At 40.3% G+C, this 19,200-nt stretch overlaps 1 protein-coding gene and 1 pseudogene across 3 annotated transcripts in view; one reads left to right on the top strand and one right to left on the bottom strand.

The window, feature by feature from the left end:
- CDKL5 (cyclin dependent kinase like 5) overlaps positions 1–19,200 on the bottom strand; it is a 182,385-nt gene that overhangs the window by 155,181 nt on the left and 8,004 nt on the right. The gene's annotated exons all lie outside the window — the stretch shown is intronic.
- Positions 14,488–15,318, top strand: LOC101278234 (60S ribosomal protein L7-like; annotated as a pseudogene).

Here is a 19,200-nt window from a genome sequence, read left to right as displayed (position 1 = left end):
GGCTTCAGTAGTTGTGGCACGCGGGCTTCAGTAGTTGTGGCTCACAGGCTCTAGAGAGCTGGCTCAGTAGTTGTGGCGCATGGGCTTAGTTGCTCCGTGGCATGTGGGATCTTCCCGGACCAGGGCTCGAACCTGTGTCCCCTGCACTGGCAGGCGGATCCTTAACCACTGCACATCTTCTCAAAAGAAATAGCTGTTATTAATGCCTTTTTGTTTTCCATCGAGTGTACACTACTGAATAAGTGTAGGAGTTTTATGTTTACCATGTAAGTCTTCCAACACTAAAGATATTTTGAATATCAGTCATGATGGCAATTTCTGTATAAAAGAGCCTTAAATGGAACACTGTTTTTGAGATCAAACTCCCCACCCTCACAAAAATGGCCAGGTTGCAATAAAAATTGTGGCATATTACAAAAAGAAAAATGCACGCGCACACGCACACACGCGCACACACACACACACACACACACACAGAGTTAGCTGGGGTTCTTCTCCCTAGACTAATGTTGGCATACCAGACATCTGAGACTGTTCTGCGCCAGATTTCCTCTGTAATAAATGATATGGACAGGACTTTTGATGACCATGTGAAATGAAACTGCACTCTTTAACAATCAGCTGCTTATATAAACCTTTTGTTTCTCAAATATAAAATTCATCAATTTCCAAACACACACTGACCTGGGTACACTCATGTGTGTAACACTGACAGGTGTTCAAGATCAATTTACCTAAGGAATTCTGTTTTTAGGATTGTATAATTCTATGTATAAAACACTGAGTTTAATTAAATAAGCAAATGGATACTCAGGTATTTAAATAGAAAAATGTATTGCTTTTCACTGGAAGGTGAGATTGGAAATGATTTTGCTTTCGCCCTCACCTTCCCTTATGGAGTTTCTTACACTGAGCCTGTATCATTCTGGGGAAGAAGCTATTCTTATTTTTAGAAAAAATTACCTTCCCCCATATCCCACTTCCCATACCATGTGGCATCTCTACCCTCTGCCCACAGTGTGTCAGAAGGCACCACCATGCTCTCCCAACACCAGGTTCAAAGCCTCAGCTTATTCTGAGGCAGTTACCTTTGTCCGGACACTTACCCAGGTGGCTGTCAAGGCTTATCCAGCCACATTGCTCCTTGGCAGTGGTTTCCTTTCATTTCCCAAGGCTACTCCTCCCCTAATTTACTTCACCACTTCCAATTATCTTTTAGTTTTAATTCACCGTATAAAAGTCTGTCAGCTCACTCTTCCTAAAGCAAGCCCCCTGAAGGTCCCTTCCTTAACTGAAATGGTTCCCTGGGGGGCCCCTACATACTCCTACTCTAGTATTCAAGGTCTCTATTGTAATCCTGTCTTTTTGTTCTCATCACTGCTTTTCTTAAACCCTACTCTTCAAGCGAAGGGCAACTGACTTTTCTCTGACCAAGCAAGTGTAGACCAGTGGTTCTCAAACTTCAGCACATCACAACCACCTGGAGGGCTTGTTAAAACCCAGATTTCTGGGATCAACTCCCAGAGTTTCTGGTTCAGTAGGTCTGGAGTGGTGCCCAAAAATTTGCATTTCTAACAGGTTTCCAGGTGATGCTGATGCTGATGGTCTGGGACCACACTCTGAGAACCACGTGGTATAGATTATATTGATACTTTCCTGCTCCATGACTCCATCAAGCAATTCCCTTCCCCAGGCATGCACAACCACCACAGCTGACATTCTTTCATTGATTGACTTCATACAGCAACCCCTCTACCTGAAGTCATATATGAGTGTCTTCCCCTCTCTGCAACCCAAAGAGGATGTGATATGCTGTGATACAGAAGCCCCACAGCCCTTTATTTGTAATTCTAGTGACAATATATTTGGTTTTGTAGCATTATATGCGTCTCCATATCAATTAGACTAGGATTATGGGAGACTTATTGGCCTTTGGATATGGAGATGCCTAGAATAGAACTTTGCAGGTACCAAGAACTCAGTTTGATAAATATCGTATATTAATGCATATATGTGGAATCTAGAAAAATGGTACAGATGAACTGGGTTGCAAGGCAGAAATAGAGACACAGATGTAGAGAAAAACGTATGGACACTAAGGCGGGGAAAGCAGACGGGGAGGGGCAGGGGTCATGCTGGGATGAATTGGGAGATTGGGATTGACATATACACACTAATATGTATGAAACTGATAACTAATAAAAACAAACAAACAAAAAAAGAACTCAGTTTGAAACTTGCTGAATTTAACTAGTAGCATTTCAAATGGGTCTTGTTTTTCATTCTACTACACACTTCACACTGTAAGCCCTCAAACAGTAGCTAATGATATCAATGACATGCAAAGAACACAAGTTCCCATGGCAAAAGGCAACAGGAACACAGCACTCAACACAGTCAAGTTACAAAGGCAGGAACCAAAAGGAAGAGGAGGGTGAAGGAGAAAGAAGGGAGATGAAGGAGGAAGAAGGAAGAAAATCCTGCTATTTGCAACAACTTGGATGAAACTGAAGGGCATTATGCTAAGTGAAATAAACACTGTATGCTATCACTTATATGTGAAATCTTAAAAAGGAAGGAGGAAGAAGAAAAAAGAAGGCTAAAGCCTGGGAGGAAATCCAGTAGCTGTACTTTCTAGGCCTCTTCCCCTTGGGGGTGAGCAAGCAGCCTACGGAAAAGGACTGTAATAGGTCTGTGTTACAGTAGCACTCAGCACAGAGAAGGGTTTGACATACATAGTCTCGATAGTACCAGACTGTGTCTCTCTCTGCCCCACCAGTATTCTAACAACAAGGGATAGGATCTGTAATATTTGTATTTCCAGCACCTACACAGTGCTCAGAATGTAATACACCCTCAATATTTGTTTTTTTAATTGGCATGAGAGTGGAAAGAATGGTGTGGCTATGAATAACACTTTGAGGACAGAAGCAGCAGAACTTGCTAACCAGAATGTGGAATTAAAGGAAGAACTCTAGTACTATGAACAGAAAAAGGAAAGTCTGGAAGAGGGGCTGAGTTTGGGGAAAGAAGTTTAAAAGAAACATATGTGGCACTTACTACTCACCAAACTATATACTAGATACTTTAAGAACTGCAAAGATGCAAATTGCTCTCAGAAGCTACAGTCCAGTAGAGGGAATGTATGTATACAACTATAGTGGAAAAAAAAGAGAGAGAGAGAGAGAAATGCTGTAAAAGGGACACTTATGAAGTGTTGTGGATGTGCAGAAGAGAGAAAAGCATATTTCCAGAAGCGCAGGGTTAGGGTTAAAACAATAAAGCATTACCGCAAGGACAGAAAGAGGAAGGCGGCCAAAGGTAGAATGTTAAAGAAAACACAGATACTGAAGAGGGAGGAGACTAAAAATGGGAATAGGAAGACTGGGAGTGTGTGACAGAAGAAGGAAAGACAGTTTGAAGGAGATCCAGACTATCAAATGCCATAAAGTAGTAAATACGTGCCAAAAAGCCCTAATTGTTGTTACCATCCACAGCCCAGTTCAGGTTCTATCTACTCTCAAACTGCTCAGATTCCTCCAGGCTCCAATTAATTTTGCCTCTCCATAAATTACCATTGTGCTATTAGGATACACGTGCACAGACAAGAACCATGTATTATTATTTTTTAATTGAAGTATAGTTGATTCCCAATGTTGTGTTACTTTCTGGTGTACAATAAAGTGATTCGGTTATACATATATATAACAGTTTGCATTTGCTAATCCCAAACTCCCAATCCATCCCACCCCCATGGCACCCACAAGTTTGTTCTCTATGTCTGTGAGTCTGTTTCTGTTTCACAGATAGATTCATTTGTGTCATATTTTAGATTCCACATATAAGTGATATCATATAGTATTTGTCTCTCTGACTTACTTCACTTAGTATGATAATCTCTAGGTCCATCCATGTTGCTGCAAATGGCATTATTTCATTCTTTTTTATGGCTGAGTAGTATTCCATCGTGTATGTGTGTGTGTGTGTATATATATATATATATATATATATATATATATATATATATACACATACATACACACACCACATCTTCTTTATCCATTCATCTGTTGATGGACATTCGGTTGTTTCCATGTCTTGGCTATTGTAAATAGCGCTGCTATGAACATAGGTGTGCATGTATCTTTTTGAGTTATAGTTTTGTCCAGATATATGCCCAGAAGTAGGATTGCTGAATCATATGGTAATTCTATTTTTAGTTTTTTAAAGAACCTCCATACAGTTCTCCACAGTGGCTGCACCAACTTACATTCCCCCCAACAGTGCAGGAGGGTTCCCTTTTCTCCACATCCTCTCCAGCAAGAACCATGTATTCTTAAACTCAGTACCTTTGTGGACATAACACAGTATCTTGGACATATAGAATATAATACACTCAACTGAATATAACTATACTAAAATCTTTTCCGGACTTTATTTATAGATAATGATGGCTTACTTTCTATGGCACATCAGTGAAAACCACATCTCAGGGAGATTGGGTTGTATCATCTGTTTAAATGGCCACAACTTCTCTTTTATTCAATTTGTTGGGCACCAACTATGGATCAGACATGCTGTACAGAAGCTCCTTACAGGAAGAGCTTATAGAAGAGAACAGGTAGGTGAATTAACCACATATGAGAAATGCAAAAACGTATATGTGAGGGCTTCCCTGGTGGTGCAGTGGTTGAGAGTCCGCCTGCCCGATGCAGGGGGCATGGGTTCGTGCCCCGGTCCGGGAAGATCTCACATGCCGCGGAGCGGCTGGGCCCGTGAGCCATGGCCGCTGAGCCTGCGCGTCCGGAGCCTGTACTCCGCAACGGGAGAGGCCATGACAGTGAGAGGCCCGCGTACCGTGAGAAAAAAAAAAAAAAAAAAAAAGGTATATGTGAGGTGTTTTACAGGCCCAGAAGAGGTAGAAACTACCTATGTCTGGGAAAGGGGGGAAACTACTTGGGGAAGAGGCTTCACGGCAATCTTATTTGAACAGAGTGATTTTCTCCAAGCACTCTTGAGTAATTCAGTTATCTCTGTTATATTGTAAAAAAAAAAAAAGCATGATATTGATGGAAAATGGTCTTTCTGAAAAGTATGAAAGGTACTACAAAAGTTCATTTGCTCTGTGCACTCAAGCTCTATTGGCCTCCAGCATGTCACTTAACAGACCTAACAGTTACCAACTCCTCATTACCTTTGTAAAACAGACCAGCTGATGCCTACAGTACAAAATGTTTCTGGCTAATAGGTAACTGTTTTAGTTCAGCTTCACACTTCTGCTCACTTAAATTGAGCTGCATGCCTGGCATCCAGAAGTCACTTGCATTTCTTCCCCAAAACTACTGATATTTGTCCACTCCTCTTGTGGTAACCATGATATGGTTTTCAACTAAACAGTATATAAGCCAATTAAAAGAAGGTTATAGTTCTGTGAAAATTAGGTTGGATGCTATGGCAAGATTCAATAAAAATGATGTCACTTTAAAAATGTGGCTGTCAAATTAGATCTGAGTTAGATAATATTAAAAGGAGGAAAATATCTGCTAAAATCTATAATCCTGCACTAAATGGTTTCATAAATTGTCTAAATTATTGCTCCACTTTCAAGAAATCAAAACTGGACCTACTGCACAGACAGGACGGATTCCTACAAGAGAGATGACACAGAACTTCAGTCAGCTGATCCATACTCAAAATAAAGCCTTGGCCCTACATCAAAATATTGGCAAGGAAACATGCTTTATGGCAAAATATTTCTGTCGTATGTGCATTCTTATCACTCAGAACTTTAATAATTTTAAAAATTAACTTTCCAATAATTGACTTCAATCCACCAAATAAGGGGGTTCCCACCAGAAACACCTTGCCAACACTTACTAAAGTCTCTGTACAAAGGCCACCTCTTTCAGAAAACCCCAGGAGTATTAACTGCCTCTTCAAAATAGCCTCAACTGGTGCTAGACTGCTATTGGTTTGAACCTCAAACCACTTTTAAAAACCAAATTCGTTATGGATAATGAAAATTCTATTAACATTTTTTCTTTTGATCTTGATGTTCAGAAAGTAAAACTAAATGACCTCAGTAAATTACTGCAGAGATAAATCTTACAAAGATAACATATGAGAGAAATGGTAGTTGTCCAAAAGGATCCGTGAAAATTCAAGGTAAACAATTTAAGGAAAGATAACATTTCTACCTTGGTGGAGGAGAAATAAGTAAGAAATAAGTCAATGTATTTGAAAACAAAGAGGAAAATATAAATATGAACCAATATTAACAAAAATCCAAGTATCACAAATGCTAGACTGGTTCTGAAAAGGAGAATGATATTTGCAACTCAATTTTAACATTAATGAAACATCAACTATGTAATCACCCAATGCCACGTTTTGTTATGTATAAAGGAATCATTCAGGGACTTCCCTGGTGGTCCAGTGGTAAAGAATCCGCCTTCCAATGCAGGGGATGTGGGTTCGATCCCTGGTCTGGGAACTAAGATCCCACATGCCGTGGGGCAACTAAGTCCACGTGCCACAGCATGCCACAACTACTGAGCTCGCATGCCTCAACTAGAGAGCCCGCATGCCACAAACTACAGAGCCCACGCACTCTGGAGCCCACGTGCCACAACTACAGAGCCCACGTGCCACAACTACAGAGCCCACGTGCCCTGGAGCCCACGCGCCAAAACCAGAGAAGAGAAAACCCACATGCCACAACTAGAGAGAAACCTGAGCATCGCAACTAGAGAGAAGCCCACGCACCACAACTAAGAGCCCACCCGCCACAACAAAAAGATCCCTCATGCCACAACTAAGACCCAGTGCAGCCAAATAAATAAATAGATAAAAATTTAAAAAATAAAGGAATCATTCATGAAACCAGGAAGTACATATCATAGTCTTCGTTCTTAAAGTAGTGTTAAATTAATGAAACAAGGAGGCTATTAGACTGAGATGGCTCTAATGCCTTGGTGGCCTCTGTAGGCAAAACCTAAGCCTGTAAATGCCTCAAGTTTATGAAATCGAAACCTAGGGACAGCCAATCACAAACAGCCAACTAGGCTTTAAGCTATAGGCAATCAAATAATTTCCTTTCTTTGCCACCACACCTTCTCTGTATAAAACTTTTCCCTGGCTCCTGTCAGCCAAGGACTCCTAACACTCCCTGCTTGGCACTGTCCAGTTCAAATTGATTTTTTCTCTCAAAAATTTTAACATGCCTCAGTTTATGTTTTAACAGCATCTTACAATTCAATTGTGAAAACCCAAATTAATACATGAAAACTCTGTGCCCGGACATAAGGGTAATATAGGTGTTCAATAAACTTACTGGTTTCATTAAGAGTTAAACATTTCAAGATCCTAGTTAATACATCAAGACAACAGGGCAAGATCAACTGATTCAGATGCATGATTACCAAATGAACTATACTGATCACAGTGGCTATAAATGTTCAAAGAAAAGAGTGCTTGTTTTAGAGTGGGGAGGTTGTGTTTCACACAAGAAAGAGGATTTGAACTAGGTCTAGAAAAATGGGTGGGGTTACAGTTAACTGAGCAAGAGGGGTGGGCATTTCCAGCAAAACTGGACTAAAAACACTTGAGGATTACTATGAATGATGATAGTAATATTGTATAACTTGCAAAGTGCTCTTATGTTTACCACTTCAGTGACTGGGTATCGCAACAATGCAGTGAATTAATTCACATCCCAGAGATTCATACACTTGAAATGCGATAGAAAAAGATATCTGGTCAAAACTCCACATTCTAAAAGAGAAGAAACCTGGGTACAGTTAGATTCCATAGGTTTTTTAATGCAAAGCTAAGAAACTTGGATTTCAATCTGTAAACACTGGGAACTTATACAAGTCTTATTACACATTTTTTTTTTTAAACAGGGACTTAATGAAAAAACTACTTGAGTTAGAATATTGGCAAACACAAGTCAAGGAAAATGGAACATTCATCATCCATTTATTCATTCATTCCACAAATGTTTACTGAATAAGTACTCTATGCCAGGGGTCCCCAAGCCCCTGGTCCAGGCCTGTTAGGAACTGGGCCGCACAGCAGGAGGTGTGTGGCGGGCAAGCGAGCGAAGCCGCCCCCCATCGCTTGCATTACACATTACCACCTCAACCATCCCCCGCATCTGAACCATCCCCCCCATCACTCACATTACCGCCTGAACCATCCCCCCACCCCGCCCATGGAAAAATTGTCTTCCACGAAACTGGTCCCTGGTGCCAAAAAGGTTGTGGACCACTGCTCTATGCCAGTCACTATACCAGATGTTAGCAATACAGTAGTGAACAAAACAGACCGGGCCCTGCTCTCACAGAGTTTGAAATTATAAAGAGAAGCAAAAAATTCCAGTAGAACAAAATATTTCAAATAAAATCTGGTGGCCTACCGGGTTTTCAAATGTGATAAAATAATAACAACAGTTAAAATAAACAGCACTTTTGTGCTAAGCACTGATCTGCTAGCAGCTTTATTTACATTAATTTGTTTCATCCTCACAAGAACCCTTTATGGTCCTTTACTACCAGAAACTTCATTTTACCAATAAGGAGACTAAGAACCAGTAAATGGCAGAACTGGATGAAACCCAGGCAGTCAAGCTCCAGAATCCCCATACTTAGCCATTATGCTACATCCTTAACAGATAAGCCACAGGGCTTAAAACCATGCTTTTGGAGCACGTCCATACATTGGCACGATGCTAAGTATTTTTATATACGTTATCACATTTAATCCTAATACTTTTAAAAGATAAGAAAACAGTTCCAAAGTCATTAGTACCTTGTCCTTGGTCACACAGCTAGGAAGTATCAAGGCCAGAATCAAACCAAGGATTTTTCCAACCCCCAAAGGCATATTTTTACCTATGACATTATTTTACAAGACAATAGTTGTCTGTAAGCCTCGCTGAATGCATCCTAAGAAGAAAAATGGAGTGGGAAAACCAAAAATGCGATGAACAGGTCTATCCATGAAATTTGTAAAAATAAATGAATTTAGCAAGCTTAAGACTAAATGGAGTGTTCAAATCGAAAAACAATAAATGCTGGAGCGGGTGTGGAGAAAAGGGAACCCTCCTGCACTGTATATGGGAATGTAAATTGATACAGCCACTATGGAGAACAGTATGGAGGTTCCTTAAAAAACTAAAAATAGAACTACCACATGACCCAGCAATCCCACTACTGGGCATATACCCTGAGAAAACCATAATTCAAAAAGAGTCATGTACCACAACGTTCACTGCAGCACTGTTTACCATAGCCAGGACATGGAAGCAACCTAAGTGTCCATCGACAGGTGAAGGGATAAAGAAGATGTGGCACGTATATACAATGGAGTATTTATTACTCAGCCATAAAACGAAACGAAATTTAGTTATTTGTAGTGAGGTGGATGAACCTAGAGTCTGTCATACAGAGTGAAGTAAGTCAGAAAGAGAAAAACAAATACCATGTGCTAACACATATATATGGAATCTAAAAAAAAAAAAAATGGTTCTGATGAACCTAGGGGCAGGACACGAATAAAGATGCAGACGTAGAGAATGGACTTGAGGACACGGGGAGGGGGAAGGGTAAGCTGGGACGAAGTGAGAGAGTAGCACTGACATACATACACTACCAAATGTAAAATAGCTAGCTAGTGGGAAGCAGCTGCATAGCACAGGGAGATCAGCTCAGTGCTTTGTGATCCCCTAGAGGGGTGGGATAGGGAGGGTGGGAGGGAGATGCAAGAGGGAGGGGATATGGGCATACATGTATACATATAGCTGATTCACTTTGTTATACAGCAGAAACTAACACAACATTGTAAAGCAATTATACTCCAATAAAGATGTCAAATAAATAAATGGAGTGTTCCATGTGCACAGTGAAGAAGATGCGTGTGTTAACACTACTCTGCAGTAAGTCCATGGATGTCCCACCACCAATCCTTTCCAGGGTCTTATCATTTTTACTAAGAACCCTTATTTCACTATCTAAGCCAACCAACTACAGAAAGCTAAATACACAGCAAACTCTGACATGTTAATCACTTATTCCATTAAAGTTTGTATATTTGCTAGTTCATCCATTAAAAAGTGTCCCCCTCAAATCTCCAGAGCCTAACTATAATTGCTAATTTTTCCTTCTTTACTAGAGATTATATGAAAAACCTGACTGTTAACAGCAGAGTCATCCTTAGAGTACAACGAATTGGGCCATTTACCCTAGCCCCAAACCTTGGGAAGCCCCTTGGAGCTGTTACAGGAACCAGAAAGGTGGTCTTGCAAAGAATCAGCACCAGGACAAAAAATTAAATTGGAAACAAATAAAATCAGATCAGCACAGAATCTCCACTTGAGCCTTTTTTCATTATGACTAAAACAGAGTAGCATCTGTCTTCCAACTTGCAATGTCTTGCGTACCAACCATTGAATTTTAAAGCTTATTTAACCACTTTCACAGCATAAAATATAAAAGGGGAAAAGTAAAACAGTAAGAAGCAGAGATGCGATTTAGGAGTGGGCTTAACATATCATTTAATAAAAGACGATTCATTCATTCAACAAATATTTATTCAGCACTTACTGAGGCTGGAAATACAGTCGTTAGCATTCTTCTACATCCCAACATATCCTATTTTTACCCCAGCCAGAAGCTGGGCAGAACACCCTTCAGGGCCCCCACGTATAAAATGAAGCTAATAACTATTCTCCCAGAAATGTAATGGATTAAACGTGGCACACCAACCTTTCAAGTGTTCTGTGCTCAAATAAAATAACACAGTTTAAAGACCAAAAGGTTTTTGGAATACCATGGTTTAAAAACAAGAAAAAGGGCTTCCCTGGTGGTGCAGTGGTTGGGAGTCCGCCTGCCGAGGCAGGGGATGCGGGTTCGTGCCCCGGAGCGGCTGGGCCCGTGAGCCATGGCCGCTGGGCCTGCGTGTCTGGAGCCTGTGCTCCGCAACGGGAGGGGCCGCAACGGTGAGAGGCCCGCGTACCGCTAAAAAAAAAAAAAAAAAAAAAAAAAAATTCGGGAATTCCCTGGCGGTCCAGTGGTTAGGACGCTGCGCTTTCACTGCGGAGGGAGCAGGTTCAATCCCTGGTCAGGGAACTAAGATCACAAGCCACGTGGTGTGGCCAAAAATTAAAATGAAAATTTAAAAAAAAGGACATTCTTTGCCATGATGTCTACAACAGAGAAAAATGAGAAACCACATGTAGTATAAGGCACTGTAGTTCTGCTTTAAAATGGCTAACCAGACACATGCGTTTACCTTTCCTCCCACACTAAAACCCCCTGAAATAGGCAAAAGAAATATAAAAATAAACCCAGAGCAGCCCTGAGAATATAGGAGGGCTCACAGCAGACAGATCTCTGAGGAATTCCAAGGAGCTATGAAGCAGGTTGAGATCGGGACTAAGAAAAGAAATGGCTTAATAGTAAACCACATAACTGAAGAGCTGTGAAACACCTCTACCTGTGCCCACTCCCCACCTTCTTTCAGTAGGACTGATGCCAGCATTTACCCAGTCCTGGCTCTCCAAAATGATAGTTCAGACAAGGAATACTCCTCAGTAACACTGAGGCCAGAGAAGTAGGGAAAGATGTCAATTAACTGCAGCTTCCATGAGGAATAGGGAGTCCCACCAACCTGAGAGCTAGCAACCCACAGTCTGCAGTAGACACTGCGTTCCACACAAAGGAGACAGCACAAGCAAAGATACCAAGTTTGAAACAATTTTATGGAGAACTCTACATGCTGGAGAGCGCAGTGTTTGAGGCAAACAAGAAAAGGACGTGCGGCTGGAGAGGTAGGCAGGCAGAGAACACACCAAGGAGAGCCTGATGAGCCAGATAAAAGGAGATCAGACTTTCTCCTAACTTTCTCCTTCTCTTGTCAGCAACAGAGCACCACTGCAGGCTTTCAAGCAGATCAGTTTCATAATCAAAATCACGTTTTATATCATACTAGCAACTGTAGATAATATATCTGAGTTGGATAAGACCCAACTATCCACCTTAGGAGCCTCGGTGGATGGTGGAACCATTAACAGAGTTTTGTTTTGTTTTTTTAATTAAGGAGGAAGAGCAAGTTTGAGGAAAGTATGCTGTACTTCATATTAGACATCCTGAGTATAAGGTTCCTGTAGAATAGTCAGGTGTAGCTTTCTAGCAGGTTACTAAGAATGAGTCTGAAGGCATATAGTGAAAAAACAGGAAAGAATTTAGAAATTTAGAAATACATCTGCATGTAAGTAGAACTGAAACTGTGGGTGTAATTGAGACAATGACCTAGGATAATACTTGGCCAAGAAGTCAAGCCCAGGTAACAGTAGTGTGTAAGGAGTAAGTGGATCGAGACAAGCCCACAGAGAATGCAGAGAAAAAAGTGTAAGAGAAAGACATGGAGAACAAGGATGCAAAGGAAACACACTGCTTCAAGGAGACAGTGACTAACAGTGTCAGGTGCAACAGAAATGTCAAGTAAAATTAGGATTGAATGAATCCACTAGACGCAACAAACAAGACGTTACGGGAGATCTCAGCAAAAACAGTTTAAGTAATGTGAGACTGGGAAGTCAGAGATCGAGCTGAAGTGTGAGAAGTGGATGAGAAATGGATAGAGTATGTATAGACCACACCCAGATGTTTACAGAAGAAGGGGAAGAGAGGTTAGGTAGCTAAGAGAGGAGTGGACAACTGGTTCAGGGAAGGTTTTCTAGGACGAGAACCTTAGAAATAAGATAATGGGCAGAGAAAAATTTAAAAATCAAAAGGGAGACTCTGAGAGTCTATCCGCAACAGTGAGAGGCCCGTGTACCGCAAAAAAAAAAAAAGCAGGATAACTAAAAACAAATCCACATCTAGAGGTATCGCAAAGAAACTGCAAAAAGTCAAAAACAAGGAAAAAATCTTAAAGGTAGCCCAAAAGAAAAGATAATTACTTACCTACAAAGAAATTATACCTGAACTGACTAAAGGCTTCTCATTAACAAACAAAACTTGTCAAAAGACAAGAGAATAACATTATCAATTGTCAACATAAATTCTGTACCCAGCTCAACAATCATTCAAGAGAAAAAGTGAAGTAAAGACACTTTCAGAAACACCAAGACCATGTTTACTACTAATAGGCCTTTAGTGAAAGAACTACTTAAGAACATTCTTTATAAAGAAGAAAACTAAACCCAAAAGGAAGAAATGGGGTGAATAAAGAATGGTGAGCAAAGAAAATTGAAAACATATTGATGAGTAAATATTCACTATTTTACAAACTTAAGGTGGTTTCAACAAGGCAAAGCCAAAGCATAAATAACTAACATGGAAGAGAGGATAAGGGTTAAAAAGTAAGCCATTCTAAAATCTCTGTCTTATTTGGGAAGATAGGAATAATAATTAAGCTTTGACTTAGTTAAATGTGCATGTTAAAATTTTAAGGGTAACCAAACTTCTGTCTTCCGTCCTGGAATAAGAAAGCTAGAAGGAACAGAGCTGCCCGCCCTTACAATGTACTAATTTCAAATTCATGTCTTTCTTGAAAGCCATCAGAGAACAACCAACTGGCTCAAAATCTTCGGAGAGAAAGGGCCTGCAAGGAGAGAGACAACCTTGTGCTCACCTAGGGTAGACTGTAAGTGGCCACTGACAAGAGGAGTTCAGCTAGAATAAAAAGCAAATTGATAAAAGCCCGATGTGGCTTGCTGAAGGAACAGTGTGAAACCAATGGAGGTCACAGAAACTGGGGAGACCCCAGCCTTCTGCAGGATCTGCCTTCACCAACGCCACCAACCACTCACAGAAAGAGCCCTGAGGAGTGCCCACTGTGATGCAGACTTGAGGGAAGGGAACTGCAGCAGTGTCTCAGGAGCAAGATGTTCACCCAGATCCTTCCCTCCCACCTACACTAGGGAAGAAAAATCTTTATCTGTGAAAGAAAGGCCAATAAGTGCTTCTACCCTTAAAGCACAGGTGAAAACTCACTGCAGCCGGAGGAAGGGGCGGGCACCCTACTCTGGGAGAGGGGCAGGACTCCACACTGAGCCCACAACAATAGCTAGGGTAGGGGCATGACCTTGGGACATTGATGCAGGCCTAAGCCTGAGGTTTAATCAGAACAAAAGACCACACCCCACCATCACTCCCCACCTCTAAGCTAACCTACTTCCAATAACAAGTAAACAGCATAATACCACTGGCAGAGGGACAGGAGGAGATCAAGAGCATGTAAGGAGACCCTAAGTCACAGTCCTGAAGGAAGACCCAATAAAATAAACCACCTCCCACCCTAATCAGAGAATTTGAAGCCTGAGGTATACTGAGAGGAACCACAGCAACAACCAAACTTAAAACCAGCCCAACTCCAAACTAGATTAACTCAAATTCCTGAAACAAAGGCCTAGCACAGGGAAAGATGTGTCCATTTACAGACATAAAAATTATGCACCTCAGCTCTTTCCCACCTAGAACCATGGAGGGTGCAAGAGAGAATTAAAAAAAGGTTCCTGCTGTGCCAGAAACCCTTAAGAAAAAGCAAAAGAATTTCACAGAGCTTAAGATCAAGAACCTGAGAAAGAAGTATGCCCAGAAGATGCTTTGAAAGGCAAGGAGGAAGCTTATCTATGAAAAAGTTAAGCACTATCACAAGGAATACAGGCAGATGTACAGAACTGAGATTTGAATAGTGAGGATGACAAGAAAAGACAGCAACTTCTATGTACCTGCAGAGCCCAAATTGGCATTTGTCATCAGGATCAGAGATATCTGTGGCGTGAGCCCAAAGGTCCATAAAGGTGTTGCAGCTTCTCCACCTCCATCAGATCTTCAATGGCACCCACGTGAAGCTCAACAGGCTTCAATTAACATGCTGAGAATTGTGGAACCATGTATTGCATGGGGGTATCCAAACCTGAAGTCAGTAAATGAATTGATCTACAAGCATGGTTATGGCAAAATCAACAAGTGAATTGCCCTGACAGATAATGTGTTGATTGCTCTATCTCTTTGTAAATATGGCATTATCTGCATGGAGGACCTGATTCACGAGATCTATACTGTTGGAAAACGTTTCAAAGAAGCAAACAACTTCCCGTGGCCCTTCAAACTATCTTCTCCATGAGGTGGAACGAAGAAAAAGACCACCCATTAGAATGTAGAGATGCTGGCAACAGGGAAGACCAGATCAACAGGCTTATTAGAAGGATCAACTAAGGTATCTACCATGATTATTTTTGTAATCTGGTCAGTTTTTAAACAGTGACTGCTTTCAAAGTGAAAAAAAATTTTTGTACCTCAGTTTCTACTGTTCTACAAAATAAGTCAGTGTTATAATAAAAAAAAAATCACAAGGCATAACAAAAAGCAGAGAAAAAACAACACTCAGAAAAGACAAAAAACATGTCAGAACTAGACACAGAATCAGATGTTGGAAATATCTAGAATCAAAGTTAAAATACTATGAGTAACATGTTTCGAGCTCTAACCCAAAAGGGGAACATGAAAAATCAGATTGGTAACTCAGCAGAGAGATGGAAACTATAAGAAAGAATACAATGAAAGTGCTAAAAATTAAAAATACAGTTAAGAAAAATGAAGAATGCCTTCAATGGGCTCTTTAGTAGACTCAACTCAGCCAGGGAAAGAATCAGTGAACTTGAAGATGTCAGTAGAAATTACCCCGACTGAAAACACTGAGAAAAAAGCGTGAAAAACAGAACAAAACAAAACAGGACATTCAAGAGGTGTGGGACAATATCAAAGGTTCTAACATACTGGTAACTGGAATCACAGAAATAGAAGAATGGGACAAAAGAAATATTTGAAGAGATAATGGCTGAAAATATTCCAAAGTTAATATAAGACATCTAACACAAATTCCAGATGATCAGAGAATAGGAAGATTAAAAAAAAAAAAAAAAAAGATTATCACTGCTGAGCACCAACACCACTTGAGACTGAATTCCATAAGCTCTGCCCCCACCAAACACCTCTGTCAACATGATCACCAGGTCATCAATTCAACTACACATGATGGCCACCTCACAATGCTCACTTCTATATACAAGTCTCACTCTGCGTAAATGACTGGTCAAACCTAGGTCACAAGCCTGTATCCTAGCTGTAAAAGAGACTGTGGATGAGTTTTCTGGGAAAGTGGGACCTATAATATGAGAAATTACCAAAATGTAGAGAGGATACTTAAAAGTCTACTATAGCATCTAAAAATAAAATAAATAATTTTTTTAAAAGCCCTCCATCTAACTAACCAACCGTTAGTGTACGGTAGATTCTTTGGTGAAATCATTGCATCCTAGAGAGCCTTTCTGTAAGACACATATTCTTACCTCAATGTGGTAACACATTTTAAACTAGCTTCCCAATCTGAGGGACCTAAGCAGTGATGGGGGTTGGGGGTGAAGCCACATAATAAATAAGGAAACATCTTCACAAAATATTGGTTTTGCTTAATGTTAAGTAAGGTACAAAGCAGATATATACAAACACACATATGCACACACACACAAGAGCTTATGATGGAACAGAACTCAGCACTTCTATGAATTCATGCAACAAATCATGAAAAAATTCAAAGAAATATCATTCTTATATTTGTAAACTTTGGCTTCCCCTTCATCTACCATACTGTAAATGTCGACAGAAGTTTGAGGAGTCTCACAGAGGGAGCCATTAGCACCTAGTTATACATTAACATGGATCCAATTATAACACAACTATGTCCGAGACCAGTGACTAGACCTACAGGACAAGCACGTCTATAGGACGAGCAGAGAAGAAGATCCACTAGACAGGTAACTGACAAAGAAGAGAAACCACCAAACAAGGAAGAAGGCATTGACAGGAGGAGATGGGGGGGGGCAGGAAAAAAGGCACCTTTCATAAGAGAAATATTTATTGAGCATTTCCTCTGTGCCAGGCAATGCACTAGATGCTCAGGCAACAACAGGCAACACTCCATGCCTTACAGTAGAAAACTGATACCATCTGCTTATCCATTTTACCAAAGGCCCACCCCTATTTAAACTCCTGGCTTTAGTATTTCCTACGTATACTCTCAAGTAAAAGTGAAAATGAACAGAAAAAAGCCAAATGGCCATAAAGAAAGAAAACCAAGGTCCTGGGATGTCACTGGGGTCAAAGCATCAAAGCAAGGCATGCAATATATAAATCCACGTCATTTCTTGCTATTCACCCAGCTCCATATGCTCTTAGATCCTTCTACCAGAAAACCCCTTCCCTCCACCTGACATTCTGGGCCTCCTTTAAGACTCTTCACAAATACTCAGGAATCATTACCTTCCCCAGTCCCCTTAAGTCTGCGTTAAGTGCACCTCTTCTGGCCTACAGTACCAGCACCCTGTGTTTCCATCTAAATGTGCATATCGTCCTGTTCTTTAGTCATTGCTTTTGGCCTCTTCTGCTGGAATACAAACTCCATAAAAGGGCACAACACCACAGCTTGGCTTTGTATCTCTACCACCTACCATCACAGTGACACCAAGATACCCAAATCATCACCTCATCATAAAGTTAGTCAAAGAAAGACAAGTATGGCCTTCCTTTACCAACCCTGCACAGAGGGACAAGACTGGAAAGCACAACTCCAAATCAAGGGCAGTCACTGTGGATGGTAGAGAAACCACTAGCACAAAAACATCAAACTCTAAACTGAGGCAACTCTTTAAAAATAAATGTCCTGGGCTGGATAGGAAGTGAAAATAGTAATGACACAAAACCACTGTAAATTCTTCAAGTTACCAGCACAAGGGGAAAAAAAAAAAATCAACAAGGAAAGAATACAGAGTAGGTATAAAATGGTTCAGAAAAGCCTCAGAACTCAAGGCCAAAGTGAGCTAAGTTAGAGACTGCATCAAAATGTAGATTTCAAAGGAAATATTTGAAGAAGGAGGTGATGCTGTGGTTATTCTTTGTATACATGGAGGGGAAGTGCACAATGGCATTTTATACTGACACAAACTAACCACTTTACACCAAGGAAGCCCTGAATGAATGCTTGTTCAGTCATCAAAGCAAGAAAAACTTAGCATGGTTGAAGATTTCCAAAACTGAACTGAGCATGTAGGGATACATACTGTAGAAGGAGAAAGAAACAAATCAGGATATATAAAATAAAACCTGTGGAGCACTTTTATATACATAAGCTCACTTGAAGGTAAGAAGCTCAACAGAGACTAGTTTAATATAAAAGGTGGTAAAACCACAGAATGTGAACCAGATTTGAAAATGGTACTCCTGCTAAAGATTACTGATTCTAAACATTATTAACAAAATTCTCTAAAAACACTGTAGGTGCTCAAATGAGATTTCATAAAATATGAAATAGCATAAATGCTGAAAAATATTAAACTAGACATAAGATGTATTTGGGGAAAGAAAAGAATAAAGCAAATTTAATATTGATATTTAATGAAATGTTTCATTAAAACCTTGAGCAGATTAAAGATGTCTGGGGGAAAAAGAAACCAGTGAAGAGTTTTAAGTTTAAATATGGAAGAGAGCTAAAACTGTTAGAAAAAAATTTTAACTCAGTTATAAATAGAAATGACATTCCTATATAAGGTTAACAGACTGGTGAAGGATAAAAGAAAAGAAGGAGCCTTTAGAAAACTGAAGCTAATTTCTATAAAAACAATGAAAAGAGTACCACAAATGACAATCAACTAAGAAGGCAGTTGCAAAATTTTTAATGAGATGAGGAAAGAATATTTTACCTTGCAGGGATTATGACCTTTTTGGTAAATCATCAAGGTTCCATTGAGCTAAAACTCTTGTTTTTTGCGGCATTTCATTTCATGTCACATTTCTGCTTAAAACCTTCAATAGCTTGCCAGGAGACTTAGGACAAGTTCAAAAACCCAGCAGATGGCCTACTAAGCCTTTTCAAGACCTGGCCCCTGCCTACTTCTGCGTCATCACCTGCTTCTCTACTTTCCAGCCATTTCTGATTTCTTTCAGTTCTTTAAAAGGTTCGGTTTTTCAAAAGCCTCTATTTCTCTCAACTTGCCTGAGGGCATTTGCACTTTCTGCCACGATAACTTATTTCCCCAACTAAACCATGCCCTTCTCATCCTTCAGGTCCCACTTAATGTTACCTCCTCGGCGTGCCCTTCCTACCTGCTCCCCACATGGCAGATCCCCCTACCCT

This window comes from Orcinus orca, chromosome X (genome assembly GCF_937001465.1).
Source record: "Orcinus orca chromosome X, mOrcOrc1.1, whole genome shotgun sequence".
NCBI lineage: Eukaryota > Metazoa > Chordata > Mammalia > Artiodactyla > Delphinidae > Orcinus > Orcinus orca.
This window is presented reverse-complemented; position numbering and strand designations above follow the sequence as displayed.